At 37.2% G+C, this 17,685-nt stretch overlaps 1 long non-coding RNA gene across 1 annotated transcript; it reads right to left on the reverse strand.

Annotated features, from left to right (window-relative positions):
- Positions 1-266: 266 nt before the first annotated feature.
- LOC116274534 lies at positions 267-17,078 on the reverse strand. The gene is made up of 2 exons (XR_004183279.1): positions 13,667-17,078; positions 267-604 (listed from the first exon to the last, which is right to left on the reverse strand). It is a non-coding gene; the product is annotated as an uncharacterized LOC116274534 (long non-coding RNA).
- Between the last annotated feature and the right edge of the window lie 607 nt (positions 17,079-17,685).

The following is a 17,685-nucleotide window of genomic DNA, read 5'->3' on the forward strand; positions in this document are numbered from 1 at the left end:
TTTCAGCGTTTTATTGCTTTTTTTTCCCCTCTCTTTCCTGGCTTGGAGTCAGTATCATCCTCTCAAGTGCAGATGGCTGGCTTTGGCTTATTTTGCTTTCACTGTGTGGCCGTGTGGAAATCCACTCAGACATTTCCTCTGAAACCCTCCACCAGCCGCCCCTCCTCTGCTCTCAGCTGGATTTGCCCTGTGAATTAGATCTTTAATTGCACATCCCTTTTTACCTCGGTGGGTGGGATCTTTGATGCAGAAACTTTTACAGATGCTTTTTTTTTTTTTCCTTGAATTTTGAATTTTAGCTTGTGTCTATGTGGACATGCTGTAATCTAAAAGCAGTTTCACAAGTAGAATTGAGAGATAAAGTGAAATATTAATACAACTCAGAAGTCTCAGAAGTAATCAAAGTAATCAAAGTGTGATAGAGCAAGCATTGGGCACCAAGAGCAAGGGCAGGAAGCTGGAGGAACAGAGCAGCAAACGTGACTGGTTCGTTAAATGTAGTTGGTTCCAATTTGCTTGCTCTCACCAGTTCCACCGATCTTTCAGGACCATCTGGATTAAGTACAAAAGTGTGGCTCTGCGATGGTTTCACCAGCTTCTCTCTCTGAAGCAGAGATTAAAACAGGGAGTTAGATTTGGAGCTGCAGCCTTCTGTAGAAGATACCCCAACTGCCCCACCAACAGTGTATCACACTGATTTTCTATGACTGCTGACAGATGCACACACAGCCAGCCTTGAGGAGGAGCAGTCTGAACCTGGGAAGCTGAGAACACTGGGTAGAACTCACGCTATGGCCACTGACTGGCTGTATCATCCTGGGCAGCCTCTTTTTCTCTCCAAATACAATGTCTTCACCTAGAAGTGGGGATAATCATACAGTGCGGGGGTATTCTGAACATAGGACGAAATGTCTTTGTAAAGCATAATGGCCAGGGTTTGATGGAAAGGAACCTGCGGAATCTGGGTTTTTCTGCCTTAACTCTTCACTTTTTTCCTGGTCACATTCTAGGCATAGCTAGATGGGGTTAGATTTTGGTGTGCACCATTTCCTAGCCCTTTGCGCGTATGAGAATCAAATTTCTTTAGGAAAGAGTGAATCTATTATCCAGAAACCATGAATACATTATTCTAGAGAAAGAATGATATACATATCATGTGTGTATAAATGTGTGTGTAAATATACACAGGTAATCATGTGTGTATCAGATGTGGTGTAACCCCTAGAGGTTGGCGTGAAAATAGGGGTAAGGGGTCAGATCCCTAGACTGCAGGTTCCAGTGTGCCCCTGTGACTTTGAGCCTAGAATGCAGTGATCGGATGGAAAAAGTAGTTACAGCCAATCAGTTCTTTGGTTTACAGCGCTGAAAGGAACTAAGTTGTTGTGGATAACAACCATGGCTTGTGAGTGGGACTTCCTGCCACTTACCACTTGTCACTTTAATTTTTGGCAAGATGATTCTTATTATGTCTCCATTTTCTTTTATCAGAATGGAATAATAATAACTACCCCCTAGACTAATTGTGAGAATTAAATTACTTAATTCAGGTACAGTGCTTACTATAATATTGTTACATAGTATTCTCTCAACAGATAAAATCTATCATTATTATTGTTGCAATTATTATTATTACTATCATTATTAAATTCCTACTCTCAAGATCCCTGAATCTACCCAGATTTCTGTTCTTTTGTGACCCTCTTTTTCTAGGCTTCTTGATGATTTTGCTGTACTTGATATCCTTCTAAAGATTTTTTTTTTCTATTTACACTATCCGCAATCATTTTTCTTGTTTATTGTAACAAGATACATGGGTTTGACCAGGGAGCAAATCCTAATATTAAAATTCTTTCCCACTAAACCGCAAATACTGTTTACTATACTCAACTAATGGTTTTCTGTCCTCAATAGAGGAAAATCTTTAGTTTTCCTTTATTTAAAAATCGAATGTAATTCTTCCTGAAGTCACTCATTGTAAATTTTACACTTGTCATTCCTTTAATCTTCTATTCCCAGACACTTAAATAGAAAGAAAAGAAACATTGGGAGTAGAAAGCTGAGTCCTAAAATATTCTAGAGGCATTCCCTGTGGTGGTCACTTTCCAATCTGGAAAAATTAATGATGGTAAACCTACCTCTAGGATGCACACTTACTATCTACTTTTTCCTGTTCCTTGTTCATATTTCTATTTAATAGAACAACTCCCAGCTAAGCCGGAGCTTACTGTAAACTATGGACTTAATAAGAACTATTATATTGTTTTTTCACAGGTAGATTTTAAGTCATACATGGACTTGTATTTTTGCTTGACTTTATCTCATACTTTTTGGTGTTGCTATTTTCAGTTACAAAAAAAGAAGTGCTGTCGATAACAGGAGATAAACAGGAAATAGCTGATTTGATTCTGAAGGAAGAGACTACAAAGGTAGGAAGGAAATCAAGTGAACACAAGTTTTAAGGTAAAATTAGGATAATTTTAGTGGTTGTGAAGTTTCTGAGAACACCAGGTATGAAATTGGATTCCATTATCCCTTTCTTTCTCTTTCGTCATCTTCTCTCAATCTTGTTACTATTCTGTTTTTAATTATTTATGTAAATAAATCAGAAATTTTACCCTTTAGTTAACTAAAAATATGCCAGCATCTGAAGTCCATTTAATTTTATATTGGAAATGTAGATTATATAAGTTTTGCTCAAGCTTTCCACTGGGGCTGGAGACAACAGAGCAAATTACCAACCTGGAGACGGAACATCCCCAGGTTCCAGCTGCTGTCCTGCCATGGATTCCCCAGCAGGTGTTCCATGTGTAACATGTGCATGTACAAGCTAGTATTTGCTTTGAGATTTCATTCTGTCAGCATATTCTTGACTTTGTAGAATTGAAGAACCACAGTTGGGCCTTTATACTGATTTGTGAGGAAATTATTTTCATGTTGTTTTCATTGGTTTTATTATACAGCTTTTCCTGTGAGGTGTAACCTAGGCTCAATTGCTATGCCACATCATCACTGAAAACATCTCTTCATCGTGGTATTTAAAAAATCTAATAATGAATTTTAATTTTCAAGTCATGTGAGATTTTATTGTCTCAGCTATAGAAATACAACCTGGTAAACTATTATAGGAGAGGGAAGCAAAAAAAAAAAAAAAAAAAAAAAAAAGGACATCTGTATTTGCATTATTTTAACAGAAACCCTCCTGACATTTGAACACCACTCAATTTCTTTCTTTCTTAATCTTTTGTTTGTATATTTTTTACATAGTGCTAATCATCATCCCAATTCTCTTTATATTAGCAGGGCTTTTACATTTTCAATTATGTCAGTTTTTCCCAGATTTAGTAGAGTATTTACAATAATCACTTTTAATTCTTTTGAGTGAATATCCCATATTTATTTAACAATTCCTTGATTTTTGGTCACTTATGTTTGTCCTTTGATATATAATAGTAAAATAAGGACATTTTACATGTAATTATTCTTCAAAATATGAGTTACTTCTGAGAGGTGAAACTAATTATTCAAAGATATGTGTAGTTTATAGCAAAGACTTGGAACTAACCCAAATGCCTATCAATGATAGACTGGATAAAGAAAATGTGGCACATATATACCATGGAATCCTGTGCAGTTATAAAAAGGGAGAGTTCATATCCTTTGCAGGGACGTGAATGAAGCTGGAAACCATCATTCTCAATAAATTAATAGGAACAGAAAACCAAACACCGCATGTTCTCACTCGTAAGTGGGAGTTGAACAATGAGAACACTTGGACCCAGGGAAGGGAACACTACACATGGGGGCCTGTAGCCAGGTCGGGGGCTGGGGGAGGGATGGCATTAGGAGAAATACCTAATGTAGATGATGGGTTGATGGGTGTAGCAAACCACCATGGCATGTGTATACCTATGTAACAAACCTGCACGTTCTGCACATGTATCCCAGAATTTGAAGTATAATAAAAATAAAAAGTGGCATCAAAACAAAGCAAAACAAAGACATGTAGAGTTTTTTTCTAGATACATACTGCCAATAAATCACAATAATTTATTAAACAATTGTACTTACTTTCCATCTCATTATATAGAACTTATTATCTATCTATCTATCTATCTATCTATGTATCTATGTATCTATCTATCTATCTATCTACCTATCTAGTAAGCATCTCCATGGGGCTCTGTATGTGGAATAAAAGAGGGAGGAAAGCCCATCATGTACTTTACTTGTCTCGGGGTGTTCATAATCCTTTGAATTAGATGATATCAACCTCTTTCAATTTTTTCTCATAATTTTATCTTGACCCTTGTGTTTGCTTGGTTTCCCTCCTACCTTAGAAGCCTCTTCCATCAGGATCCAGTCAGCTGGCTTCTGTTTATCTCCTGGAGCAGCCTAGGGCTCGGTCTTTGGATTCCTTCTCTTCTTGATTGTATTTACTCCTTCAATGATCTCATGTAGCCTTCTGGCTTTAAATATCATCTACATGCACTATTGATATTGATCACGTTTCAAATTTGTATTAGAATTCTCTACCCAATAGCCAACTCGAATCTCCACTTGGATGAGTAATAGGCATTTCCAAATGTTCACAACTGAACTTCAGACCATTTTCCCTAAACAGCTCCTCTCACAGCCCTCCCTATCATTTAAAAGAAATTCCATTTGCTCATGCCAAGAACCTTGGAGTAATTGACTCTATTTTGTCACTTCTACCAGGCAAGCGATCCGTCAGTCAGTCTAATCAACCGCTCTATGAAAATACATCCAGAGGTTAACAACCATTCATTACCTGCTCTGCCATCCCTCTTCTCCAAGCCACTGTCATCTCCTGCCTGGATTACTGGACTCTCTCCTATCATCTTTGGTCCCCTACAGGCGATCCAAAACACAGCTGCCAGCATAATCTTGTTAAAAACGAAACCAGACCATGTTCATTCTCTGCTCAAAGCTCTCTAGTGGATACTTGTTTTACTTAGAATACAAATGAAAGGCCAATGGCTACCAAGGGCAAACCTTGCAAGACCTCATGTCCTAACACTCTCTTGCCATTCCTATTGGTGACACGCCTGATTCTGCCCTGCTCCCCTCCAGGGGCTCTTACACATGTGGCTTTTGCTTGGATGCTCATTCCGTAGATGTGCACATGACTCCCCCATCACCTCCATGAAGATCAGGGCTTTTGTCTGTTTTGTTCCCTACTGTGTCTCTACTACTTAGAATTATGTCGTATGTGCCAAATAAATATTTGTTGAATGTATGATGAGGAAATTGTACAGGTTAGGTAAATTATTCCAGAGTTCCAACCTACTACTTGTCAGATTTGGAAATTCAACCTAGATCTGGCTGAAACCATAATCATATGACATGAAATAAATGGGGATATTCTCACTTTTCTAGTCTCTGAATTTATCTTTTTCTTGAAGCTTTGGTAAAATCACTTGTAAAATCATTTAGGTTAGTGTCTTATTTGTTGGAATATTTAAAGAGTCAAAGTTTTGTTGCATATTCTGATTTTATATTATACCATGTACACAAGTTTACAATGGTTTTATCTAATTGTCTATGGAGTCTTTCTCATATGTATTGACACTTCATATTTACAAATGTACTTTGTCTTAGATTCTCTTTTGTTTGCTATGATTATTGCCGCAGTAGTATCATTTTGGTTGCATTTGCCTAAATATTTCTCCATCATTTTACATTGAAACATTTTGTGTTTTTGAAGCACTAACTGGATAACCATAATTGGCAATGGGGTACGGCCCTTTTCTAGCTTTACTAATGTTTCTCTTATCCATTTGTATGAGAATATCCTGAGGAACTAAACCCATGAGTACACATTTTGCAGATTATATTATGAATATTTTAAGTTGGACTCAACACTGCCAAATTGCTCTCTCAAATGTCTGCACTAGTGTACATTCTTTCTAGCAGAGCAAGCGAGTTTGCATCTATACACCTCTCTTCCCGCTAATACTTGACATTTTCCAGCTCTCTAAATTTTCTAAATTTAATTTGTGTATAATGATGTATCATTTTTGCTGTAATTTGTATTTCCCTGATTTCTGTTGAATTTGAGCCCCTTTTCTTTCTTCTTTTTTTTTACTTTGAGATTTTCTTTTCTGAAAATTATCTTCTTTACCCATTTTTAATGTAGAGTAATGGTTCTCTTATTTTTGCAGGATTTTGCGGCCTTTTCTAGATATTAATCCTTTTCACTTCGGGCATTAGAACTATCTTCTCTCAATTTGAAATTTTTCTATAAGTCTTGTTGAATGGGCCTAAAGTTTTAATTATGCAAGCTTAATGAGTTCTAGAGATCTGCTGTACAATATAATGTCTATATCTGACAACATGATACTGTGCACTTCGAAATGTGTTATATGAGTGGAGCTCATGTCACGTGTTCTTACCACGAAAGCAAACAAAGGGACACGAAGCAACTTTGGGAGGTATTGGATATGTCTGTTACCTTATGGTGATGGCATTATAAGTGCTTGCTTAAGTGCAGACTCATCAAATGCACATATTAAATATGTGCAGTTCTTCCTATGTCAATTATATCTCAATAAAAGTGTTAAAAATAAAGATAACTTGGCCGGGGCGGTGGCTCAAGCCTGTAATCCCAGCACTTTGGGAGGCCGAGGTGGGTGGATCACGAGGTCAGGAGATCCAGACTTTCCTGGCTAACACGGTGAAACACCGTCTCCGCTAAAAATAAAAAAAATTAGCCGGGCGTGGTGGCGCGAGCCTGTAATCCCAGCTACTTGGGAGGCTGAGGCAGGAGAATGGCGTGAACCCAGGCGGCGGAGCTTGCAGTGAGCCGAGATTGCACCACTACACTCCAGCCTGGGCGACAGAGCAAGACTCTGTCTCAAAAAAAAAAAAAAAAAAAAAAAGATAACTTATTAACTTATGTATTATCAAATTCACTATTGTTTTGGTTGTGTGTACTTTTGAAGTTTTCTTTAATCAGTGTTCTTCCTCTTTATGTTCACAAGTTTTCTCCTACAATATTTTCTATTAACTTTGAAAATTTACTTTTATATTTGAGTCTTTTTTTAGTTTTTTAAATACAGACTTTACCTTTAATCTTTTTAACAAATTTATGGATTTAGAGGTACAAATGTGACATGGATGTATTGTGTAGTGTGATGAAGTCTGGGCTTTTAACATATCCATCACCCAAATAGTATACATTGCACTCAGTAGGCAGTATTGCTTCCCCAATCCCCTTCTCCTGCTCCTACCTCTTGAAGTCTCCAATGTCTATTACTCCACTCTGTTTGTCTGTGTGTACCTGTTGTTTAGCTCCCACTGTAAGTGAATGCCTGTTTTTTGACTTTCTGTTTCTGGGTCATTTCACTTAGCACGATGGTTTCCAGCTCCATCTTGTTGAGGCAAAAGACATAATTTTATTCTTTTTAATGGGTAAGTAGTATTCCATAATGTGTGCGTGTATGCCCTATTTTTAAAATCTGATTATCCGTTTGATAGACACAGGTGGATGCCCATGTCTTTGCTATTGTAAATAGTGCTCTAATAAGTATGTGAGTGCAGGTTCCTTTTTGATAGAATGTATTTTTTTACTTTTGGGTATATACCCAGTAACAGATTGCTGTATTGAAGAGTAGTTCTATTTTTAGTTATTTCAGAAATCTCTATATTGCTTTTCATAGTGGTTGTACTAATTTATATTCCCACCAACAGTGTATAAGTATTCCCTTTTCTTCACGTCCTTGCCAGCATCTGTTGTTTTTTGACTTTTTAATAATAGCCATTATGACTGGTGTGCGACGGTATCTTATTGTAGTTTTAATTTGAAATTTTTTAATGATTAGTGACATTGAGCATTTTTTCATGTTTGTTGGTTGCTTGGATGTCTTCTTTTGAAAAGTGTTTGTTCATTCTTTGCCCACTTTTTAATCAGGTTATTTGATTCATTTATTTATTTTTTGGTCTTATTGGGTTGTGTAAGTTCTTTGTAGATTCTGTATATTAGCCCTTTGTCAGATGCATACTTTGCAAATATTTTTTCTCATTCTGTAGCTTGTCTGTTTACTTGGTTGATTATTTCTTTTGCTGTGCAGAAGCTTTTTAGTTTAATTAAGTCCCATTCGTCTATGTTTATTTTTGTTGTGTTTCTTTTTGAGGACTTAGCCATAAATTCTTTGCCAAGGCCAATATACAGAAGAGTTTTTCCTAGATTTTCTTCTAAGATGTCCATAGTTTCAGATCTTACGTTTAAGCCTTTAATCGATCGTGAGTAAACTTTTATATATGTTGAGAGATGGGGATCCAGTTTTATTTTTCTGCATATGGCTAGCTGATTTTCCCAGCACCATTTATTGAATGGAGTGTCCTTTCCCTTACTGCATATTTTTGTCACCTTTGTCAAAGGTCAGTTGGTTGTAGGTGTGTGGCTTCATTTCCAGATTCTCTATTCTGTTCCATTGATCTATGTGTCTATTTTTATACCAGCACCGTGCTGCTTTGGTTATTATAGGTTTAGCCATGGTTTACCTTATAGATGACATTAGGTCGGAAATCATCTTTATCTTTTTTTATTAAGTGAACGAATTTTCTCAACATTATTTTAAACTACCCATCTTTTCTCCATTTAATTATGGTGGCATCTTTACCAAATGTGAAATTTGTATATACATGTAAGTCAATCTCTGGCTTATCTATTCTTCTTTATTGGCCTATTAGACTGTTCGTGATTGTCAATAAATATATGTATTTTACCAAGACTTTGTAATATGTCTTCACAACTGGCAGGGAAAGCCTTTCCACTTCACTCTTATTTTGCAACATTGACTTAGAGACTCACCAATAACAATGCTAAATTTAATTTCAACCCTTTTCTTTGCACATATTTTACACATATAAAAATTAGCATTGTATTTTCACATATTTTAACTGAATTTGGGTCACACTACCCATAATTTTGAGCTTACTTTTCTCATGATTCTTTTCTCCTATTTCATTTGGTATTCTCGCACATGTCTGCTAATCACTCTCTTGAATTTCATCATAGTTTATATGTTCCATATTTTAAAAACCAATTTCTTATTGGCAGCCATTTAGATTGTTTCCAATTTTTCACTATTATAAATTATGCTGCAAAGCACAGTATTGCACATGCATCTTTTTAAACATCTGTGATTGATTCCTTAGGACAAATTGCTAGAAATAAAACTCCTTCATCAAAGTGTATGCTATTTTTTGAGGCTTTCTCCTTGTGCTGCCTAATTGCCCTCCAGGCAGTTCATACTAAGTTATATTTTCATCACAAGAGTATATGAGTGCCTATTTCCTTGTATTCCACCATACTGGCAATAATTATTATTGCAATTGTTTTCTACTTAAGTAGGAAAAATAGTGTAATTATTACTAGATGTTGAATATTTTAAGAATATTTTTGCTGCTATAATTACATATGTAGATTTCATTTTGATTTTGTGTAGTTTTTTGGTGCAAGGGTTACTTTTTGCATTTGCATTAAGTTTCATTTGCATATCAACAATACTTAGTTATACAACTCTATACTTGACAGATATTATTGCTCTGAGCCAATCAATTATGTCTACTTCTCCCAATTCTGAATGATTTGATTTGAGTTATCCCTCATTTCACTGGGGTACATGTGAATAATTCCTCTTCTTGAGAGCTGAAACACTCTACTCCTCTCTACATGGTCATGCATGACAACAGGTAACTGGAAATAAAATACATTGCTCTCAGTTGTTCTCCACAAAGCTCTGTAGACATCAACAGCTTCCTTGGGCAGTGAGTGGCCAGAGGAGTCTGAGCCTCATTTTTATGTATTTGTTTGTTTATTTTATTTACTGGTAACTTTTTCCCTTTCCTTCATGTATATCCTTTAAAAAACACAACTTGGAATTAAAAAGCACCAAAATATCTGTAGAAATATTTTTGTTTTTCTCCATTTTATATTAATGATCCGTTATCTTTCTCAACCTTCATAGTCTCTGTTCAGCTCAGGAACGTTATCTTCAGTTCATTTTTCCAACCATTCCTCCATTCCTTCATCCATCTATCCACAATATTTACTGTGCACCTATTACACTCTAGAGATACCATAAGGCAGAGTTTCTCCACCTCAGCACTATGGACATTTTGAACTGGATATTCTTTGTGGTGGGAGTCCTCCCTGTGCACTGTATGATGTTTAGCCGCATTTCTGGCCCTTGTCAACTAGATGCCAGTAGCATCCCCTCTCTCCTCAAGTTGTGTCTGGAAGCAAAAAAGTTTCCAGACATCCAATGCCCCTTTAGGCCATATCCAGAACCACTGCACTAGGGAACAAAGTAGACAGTGTACCTGTCCTTATGGGGTAATTGAGAAGAGGCGTAAAATAAGTTAATGCACTAACACATAGTGTGTTCTCTGAAGGAGAGTGCTGTGAAGACAAGTAGAGCAGGAAGGTGGAAGAAGGGGTCCCTGGGGAGCTCATGCAAGGGCTGAGTGTCAGGGAGACCAGGAGGAAGTGGGTGAGCAGGTTAGGGAATGAGCAGGGCAGGGCCTCTCAGCAGGGCATGTGCTTGGTGGGATCCATGAATGAAGGCACCCTTGCAGTTGGGCCCAATGAGCGAACAATGGGTGGCAGGTCAGAGAAGAAGCAGTGGCCACACTGTGGACATCCTTGTGGGCTGGGCAGCGGTTTTGATTTTACTCTATGAGAGAAGGGAAACCAGTTTGCATCAGGAGAGCTGCACTGTTATTTCTTTGATTATTTTTTCCCCCATTTTCCTTACTTCTTGGATCCATATTGTAAGTGGAGTGGGTTTTCTGGTTCTCTCTTCCTGTTTACTTTATATGCTTGTATATGTTTACTTTTATCTGCTAAGCCTTTTAGCATCTTCTCATGTGCTTTAGGATTCTTCCTTTCACTTTGCTCTACTTTCTTAATTCACCTTCTGAATATCCAATCGAATATTCCTTGCCCCTATTGAAATGTTAAAGTTGGCAACTATAGCTTGTATTTTCATTTGTCTTTTTTGACCTTACATGACTTTATCTTCATGACTATCTAGCTATTTCATAGCTAGTCCTTTTTAAATATATATGTTTTTTAGCACTCAAATGGATTCAGTCCAGATTAGTTATTGGTGGAACAACATTTAAATTTACTGAAATGTCATTTTCAGTTTAGTCTCTTTATTTCAGTGACTCCCTCTTGTGTCTTCGGTATGGTACCACAAAGCTAGGTAGGGACACTTTGTCTGATCATTCCCAGAAGCAGGCGTCACCATGACGTGTGGGCAGGGAGCATGGCTTTACCGCCCCAGGATATATCCAAGCAGTCCGGAATGAATGCTTTCAGATTTGCTGTAGCAGGTCTGGATAAGCTGTGTGTACTCCTTTCTTCCAATTCTTGCCTCCTCGAAATGGGCGTATCAGTAGGCTTCTGCCGCATCTCCTTCATTTCCTTTCCAGAGGAGCTGTTTTCTCCTTCCTTCAGGTGATGCCCTCTGCTCCATGTGCAGCAGAAATGCTTCTGTTCTGATGTGCAGACTGTCTTACTTCTCTCGTTTTCAGCATCTAAATGGGGGAGGGTTTTCTCTTTTATATTCTGCTATTTTAATAGGTCTCTGAGAGGGTAGAAATTAGACTTGTGCCCAATCTGCGATCTTACCTGGAAGATTCTTTATCGTGATCCATCTGCTGACTTGAGTGGGTATGAATTTCTGTATGGAAACAGTAGAGCACTACACAGGTGTTTGACTGAGCATCATTAGACACAGGTGAAATGTGAAGGAACAAATCATTGAGGAGAGTGGTTGCTAAGCTGCAAACCTTGAATAGAAGGTTTGATGCCTCAACAGCTATGGGAGAGAGTTGACTTTCTGCATGCAGTCTGAAACGACTGATTGTGATAACTCCTGTTTGACCAGGACTGAAAGGACCTTTGCCCACTGCATGCTGTTAGACTGGCAGTATCTGAACTTGGGTAACACTTCAAATCTTCTGTTGTCCCACTATTTTCCACTATTTTGCTATTTTGAACAGTGTATAGTTCTTATATGTAGGGTTCTCTTCTCTAAACAAAAACAGACTTATTGTTTTGCTTATGATTATAAAGAAAATTCAAAATATTGAATATTAGAAGAAAGTTGAAGCAATATCCATGTGGAGATTGATATTTTGATGATGTTCTTTTCAGACATTTTCTTGTTTTTTTCTCTCACCATATATAGCACTGTATTCTTATATATTATAATTTTATCCTCTTCTTTCCTGTCACGTAGGTCTTTTAGATATTTCCTCATGTGGATAAATAAGCCTATGTCATCTCTGGTGAATAAAGTTTATGCTTTTGGTTGGATGTGCTATCACTTCCATTGATTAGGAGTGGTTTCCAGTTATTCACGATTATAACATGGTTTCAATAGACTTCTTTTTATATCTTGCTATGCATATTTTTTCAGTTACCATTACATAAAAAAATCTTGAAAGTGGCTTCACCAGATCAAAAGATAAACACACATACTTACACCCATGTACATGTGCATCATATATATGTGTGTGCATACAGGTTATGTATATTTTGCTATTAATTGCCTTCCAGAAAAATATACCTATTTATGCTTCTTAGAATACTTTAAAGATAGTATAACTACAACTTCTTGTGTCATTGACCTTTATACAATGAAAATTCATTCTCCCCAGATTTCCTTAGGAGTCTTCTGTACAACTCAACCCCAAATCATTAAGGTCAAGATGTCAAACCCCATGAATTTATAGACATCTCCCACATTTGAGATGCTATCATCAGCATAGTAGAATGCTGAGAAAGAAATGAAATCTAGATGGGTTATATTTTTGACAAGTTGCTAGGTTCCTAATGAGATTTTAGCTTCTTTTAAATGTTGTTGGTACAGGAACTTGTTTCCACATTAATTTCCTCTAGAACATCTATTCAAAGGTCAGTCACTTAGGAAGTTTTCTTCAAGCACTTCTAGTCATGCAAGAGGGATACATTTGACAAACACAAAAAATCCATTTCATTCATGTGAAATTTCTTGCTGGGTGCAAAACTACTATTAATGAATGTGAGAATCAGAACAAGAATAATAGAATTTGGTATGTGTGCCATCAATCATGCATGAGGGGGAATCCAGGATTGTGATTAGTGTGTTTTTATAACATTATTGAACTGTTTAACTTAAAAATATGATATTGTAAGTAAAAGATATGGTGCATAACAACAGATGACATGCATAGCATCTCTCTTTTATTTTTCTAGGAAACAGCATTGTCTAACAACCAAAGGCGGTGGTGGCAGAATCTTTGTCACAAGCTCTGTGTTTACTATTTCCCTTTCAGAAACAGATCCTGGCTCATCTAGCAATTTCTCAGGATCAAGCATGTAGGAAAGTGATCTCAACCCATAAATGCCTATTAAAACTCAGGGAGTCAGAGCAACAGACAAAAAGTTCATGCGCACTGGATTTTCTTGCTAAGTTTATGTGCTTTCTCCCTAATTAATTCAGACATTTTTTTTTCACTACCCACCAAATATACAAAACACTCCTGACCTCCAAACAGAGAAGGAGTAGGGTAAATGGTTAAATGTAAATTCTGCTCAGGTAGAATCAATTAGCACTAATTAACAGAATCTTTCATTTTTTAAACCCACCTGATCCATTGAGGTGTTTAAAGTTCTGAGAACTGCAAATGAGTGACTGCTTGTCACGGTTCTGGGAGGTAAGTGGTCAATTAGTAAGCCGGCGTTCGGCCTCCATGGGCAAGGATGTGGTGACCTTTCCTTCAGGGTGATTTTCCATCGCTCTCTGACTCTGCAAAAATACATTCTCTCCCGGTACCTTGAATTGCATGATTAAAGTCTGTTATTTCTGATTCTGTTTGCAGTCTTACCCTTTTCTAAGTGAAGGAAGGTCAAGAGATTTTGGCCTTTTCTGCCCTAGAGGGTAAAGGTGAAGGAAGAGGGAGTGTGAAAAGTTGTCAGGGAGCTAGAAAGCAGGGAGGAATCAGCCTCTGTGAAATGTTACTTAAAATGCCACAGCATTAGGATTCGTATGTATGAGTCCCTAAGTCCACTGTGATGAAGATGAAAATACTATTGATTTTGATTTTTTTCTCTTTTTTTCTGGGATGCAGCAGTTTAATGACAATGATAACTCATTAGTTGGTGAGAATTTAATACATTAAATAGCTATTTTATGTCAAAATAAAAACGGAAAGATCAGTCATCTTTTTGTCATGTAAACAGAAACTGATGATAAAATCTCAAACAGACTGAAACCTTAAAAAAACTTTCTCTGTCAGTGATTGGGTCTGTTCTTTCTCCTCCCCAGAAGTCAGGTTGTGAGGATGTAGCTATGGAACAGGTCAGTGCTCTGTCCCTCTGTCTCTCTTGCTCAGAGCAGACATCTGATATCTGTTTAGTGAAATAAATTGGTGAACTTTTGCAAATGGGAACAAGTCTTGAGGTCATTTTCCAGCTACTTATATGGTTATACTCTTCTACAGTATATAATTATCTCAGCAGCTAATGAAAGCTATAGCTCTTCTTGTATAAAAACATATATACAAAATATCTGGGGGCTTAAGGGCCCCTTGAAATTCATCCATGAACTGCAGCATAAGAACCCTGGTTGCAGAGTAAGTCCTTGAGAGTGAACAGCAGACGCTGTGTAGACCTACTTCACTCTGACTGAAAGGCATATGTGAGCTGTGGTATTGATGCATTACATTCTTCCCCAAGTCCCCACACTGATAACAATATCAGTACCTTTTCTGCTTTACTGAAAATCTGACCAGAGACTTCTGGGATATACAATGGGTATGAATAATGGCAGTATATTGCTTCGAGTCACCCTGTCCTAATTTTTCCCTGCCAAGCAAAGTTGCTGTGCAGGAGCCAGCATCCACTTCTAATTTCTTGAATTCTAAGCCTCTGCCATCAGGTTAATCTTTATGTGATTCTGACTGGATACAAACATTTCTCCACTTGTTTTGTTCACAAATACTTACGAGTACCTGATACATCCCATTCTGTATACTAAGTATGGGGGATAAAAACAGTGACCACAAGAGACACCTTACACAATTTTCCCTCACCTTAAGGAAAAATTGACATCTTTAATGACCACTGTTTGGGATTTGTAGAGCCGGAAAATAATTATCTTACAGTTTACTGACTAATGGTCCACCCTAACTTTGTGAATACAACTCATTGGGAGGAATTCTTACTTTATCATGACAAGTACCCCTACTGTGTTGCCCTGTCTTGAAGGCTGCAGGCATCATTCTAATTTTACTGTATCAGACATTACATCAGATTCTGTGAGTACATGCCCTGTACATAGTAGCCCTCTAAAGATATGTGCTGATTGATCAAAGATAAATGATTTATCCACTGGTATTTTCATTTGATCTGGCATCTCAGCCCAGTGGTTAGTTTCTAAATTTAGATTCTATATTCTTAGATGAATTGAGTGCATGAATAGAGGAAATGGAACTGGCTTAGGAATAAGATCTGGTTTTGAGGTTACTGTAGCAGTCTTACCTCCGACCAGAGTCAATTGACTGTAAAGATGATCAGAAACACTAACTCAGGAAAATATTTTTGGGTGTTATTAGACATAGTTTTAGGTATTTTATTGAAATCAAGGAGCTTCCAGTTTCTGCTATTACATGGAAGGTGCTTGGAAGTCATCAGTCCCAAGGAAAAGAACTGAAAAAGAGAAAGTCAGCAACTTGACCTAGATCTATCAGATAATTAAGGTCACAGGGCAAACTCCTGCTCTGCAAACTGGAGAGACAGGCAGATAGATACAGAAAATCACGGCATGGAGGCAAGAGAAGGAGCAGAAGCAGTCGCTGAAGCCCGAATCTGTAGAATCACTTTAAGATTGATGAATTGCTCAGGAATCCATGTGGACGAGGTTGGGAGTTCATCTGGAAGGGACCCAGTCTTAGTGATCATCCACTTTCGTGAGTTTATCTCCAGGATCCCTACCAGGTCCTCACAGTGAATATCTGAAAAAGATGCCCTGGAGTCCCAGTCACAGAGAGGGGAAAATAAACTATTTTAAAATACACCAAGACTCTCTGTTGTCTTCAATAAGACCTCCCCTCACTGGAAATTATTTAAACTAAGCCTAACCTACTATGTTTTGCCAAAGCCTAACTTACCTGGAGAAAGATAAACACCCAACTCCTGCCGTGTCCAGCTTTTGACACAGGGGATGGTAATTCAAACTCACTAAAAAGACTGAGACCTAATAGAGGACCCTAGAATGCGAGTCACATCCCACCACACATTGCCACCACATCACTGCTCTCCTGAACAGTAACACTTGATTACAAGTAAATGAGCTGCAGCCTCAGGTCCCTTAAACTTAAAACGTCTCTAGGGACACCCAAATATGATATGGTAACAAAAACAAAGGCCCTAAGGAGCTTTTAGCCTATAAAAACACAACTACAGCAATCAGTAAATGCAGCCTAACGCCCAGTCAGATTACCATCAAAACACACACTAAAGCCTTATCTACCTCAGTTTCTACTTCCCAGAATGTCATATACAGCTTTCAACGAAAAATTACATGGAATTCTCAAAGCAGGGAGAAAGCACAGAACAGAGACAAACCAAGCATCAGTTTTGCCAAACTCAAATATGGCAGAGTCTTTGGAATGATCAGGCCAGGAATAGAAAATAACTATGATTCATATGCTAAGGATTCTAAAGGGAAAAGTAGGCAACATGCAAAAAGAACCAGGGAAGGAGTCCGTGAGCTTAAAGGTATGTCAACAGAAACTTGAACATCTCTTCAGAAACAATGCGAACAAGAAGAGACTGGACTACAATATTTGTAGTGTTAAGAAAAAAAAGTACCGAACCCATCAACCGGGAATTCTGTATCCAGAATAATTATCTTTTAAAAGTGAAGGACAAATAAAGATATTCCCACACAAGCAAAAATTAAGGGAATTTGTCACTAACAGATTGTCCCTGCAAAAAAAAAAAAAAATGTTAAAAGAAGTTCTTCAGAGAAAAAGAAAATGATGTAGGTCAGAAACTCAGATATACATAAAGAAAAAAATGTTAGAGAAGAAATAAATGGAGGTAAAAGAAAATCTTGTAATTTCCTTATTCTTAATTGATCTCACAGATAACAGTTTATCCAAAATAATAATAGCAACAACATTGGCAACCATAATGTACACACGTAAAATGAATTACAGCAATGTTACAAAGGATAGGAGAGAGGAATTGGGAATACTTTGTTATAATTTACTTGCGCTACTTGTAAAGTGGAATAGTATTATTTGAAAGTAGATTTGGGTTAGTCATAAATATATATTGCAAACTCTAGGTCTACCACTAAGAAAATTTTAAAAAGAAGTACAATGTATATGCTAAGGAGAGAAAATGGAATCATTTAAAATGATGGGTCAATTAAAACCAGAAAAGACAGAAAAAGAGTAGAAGACCTCCCCCCACTACACCCCTTAAAAAGAAGAAAGAACAGGCCAATATATAAAACCCAGTTACATGTATAGAAGATATTAACCTATATCAACATTTTATATTATAATCTTTTAAAAAAGATATTTATATCAACTTTAAAAGGCCAATAATCTAGATATACCGATTAAAAGACAGAGACGGCTACAAAGGATTAAAAA

Source organism: Papio anubis, chromosome 4, assembly GCF_008728515.1.
Source record: "Papio anubis isolate 15944 chromosome 4, Panubis1.0, whole genome shotgun sequence".
Classification (NCBI taxonomy): Eukaryota; Metazoa; Chordata; class Mammalia; order Primates; family Cercopithecidae; genus Papio; species Papio anubis.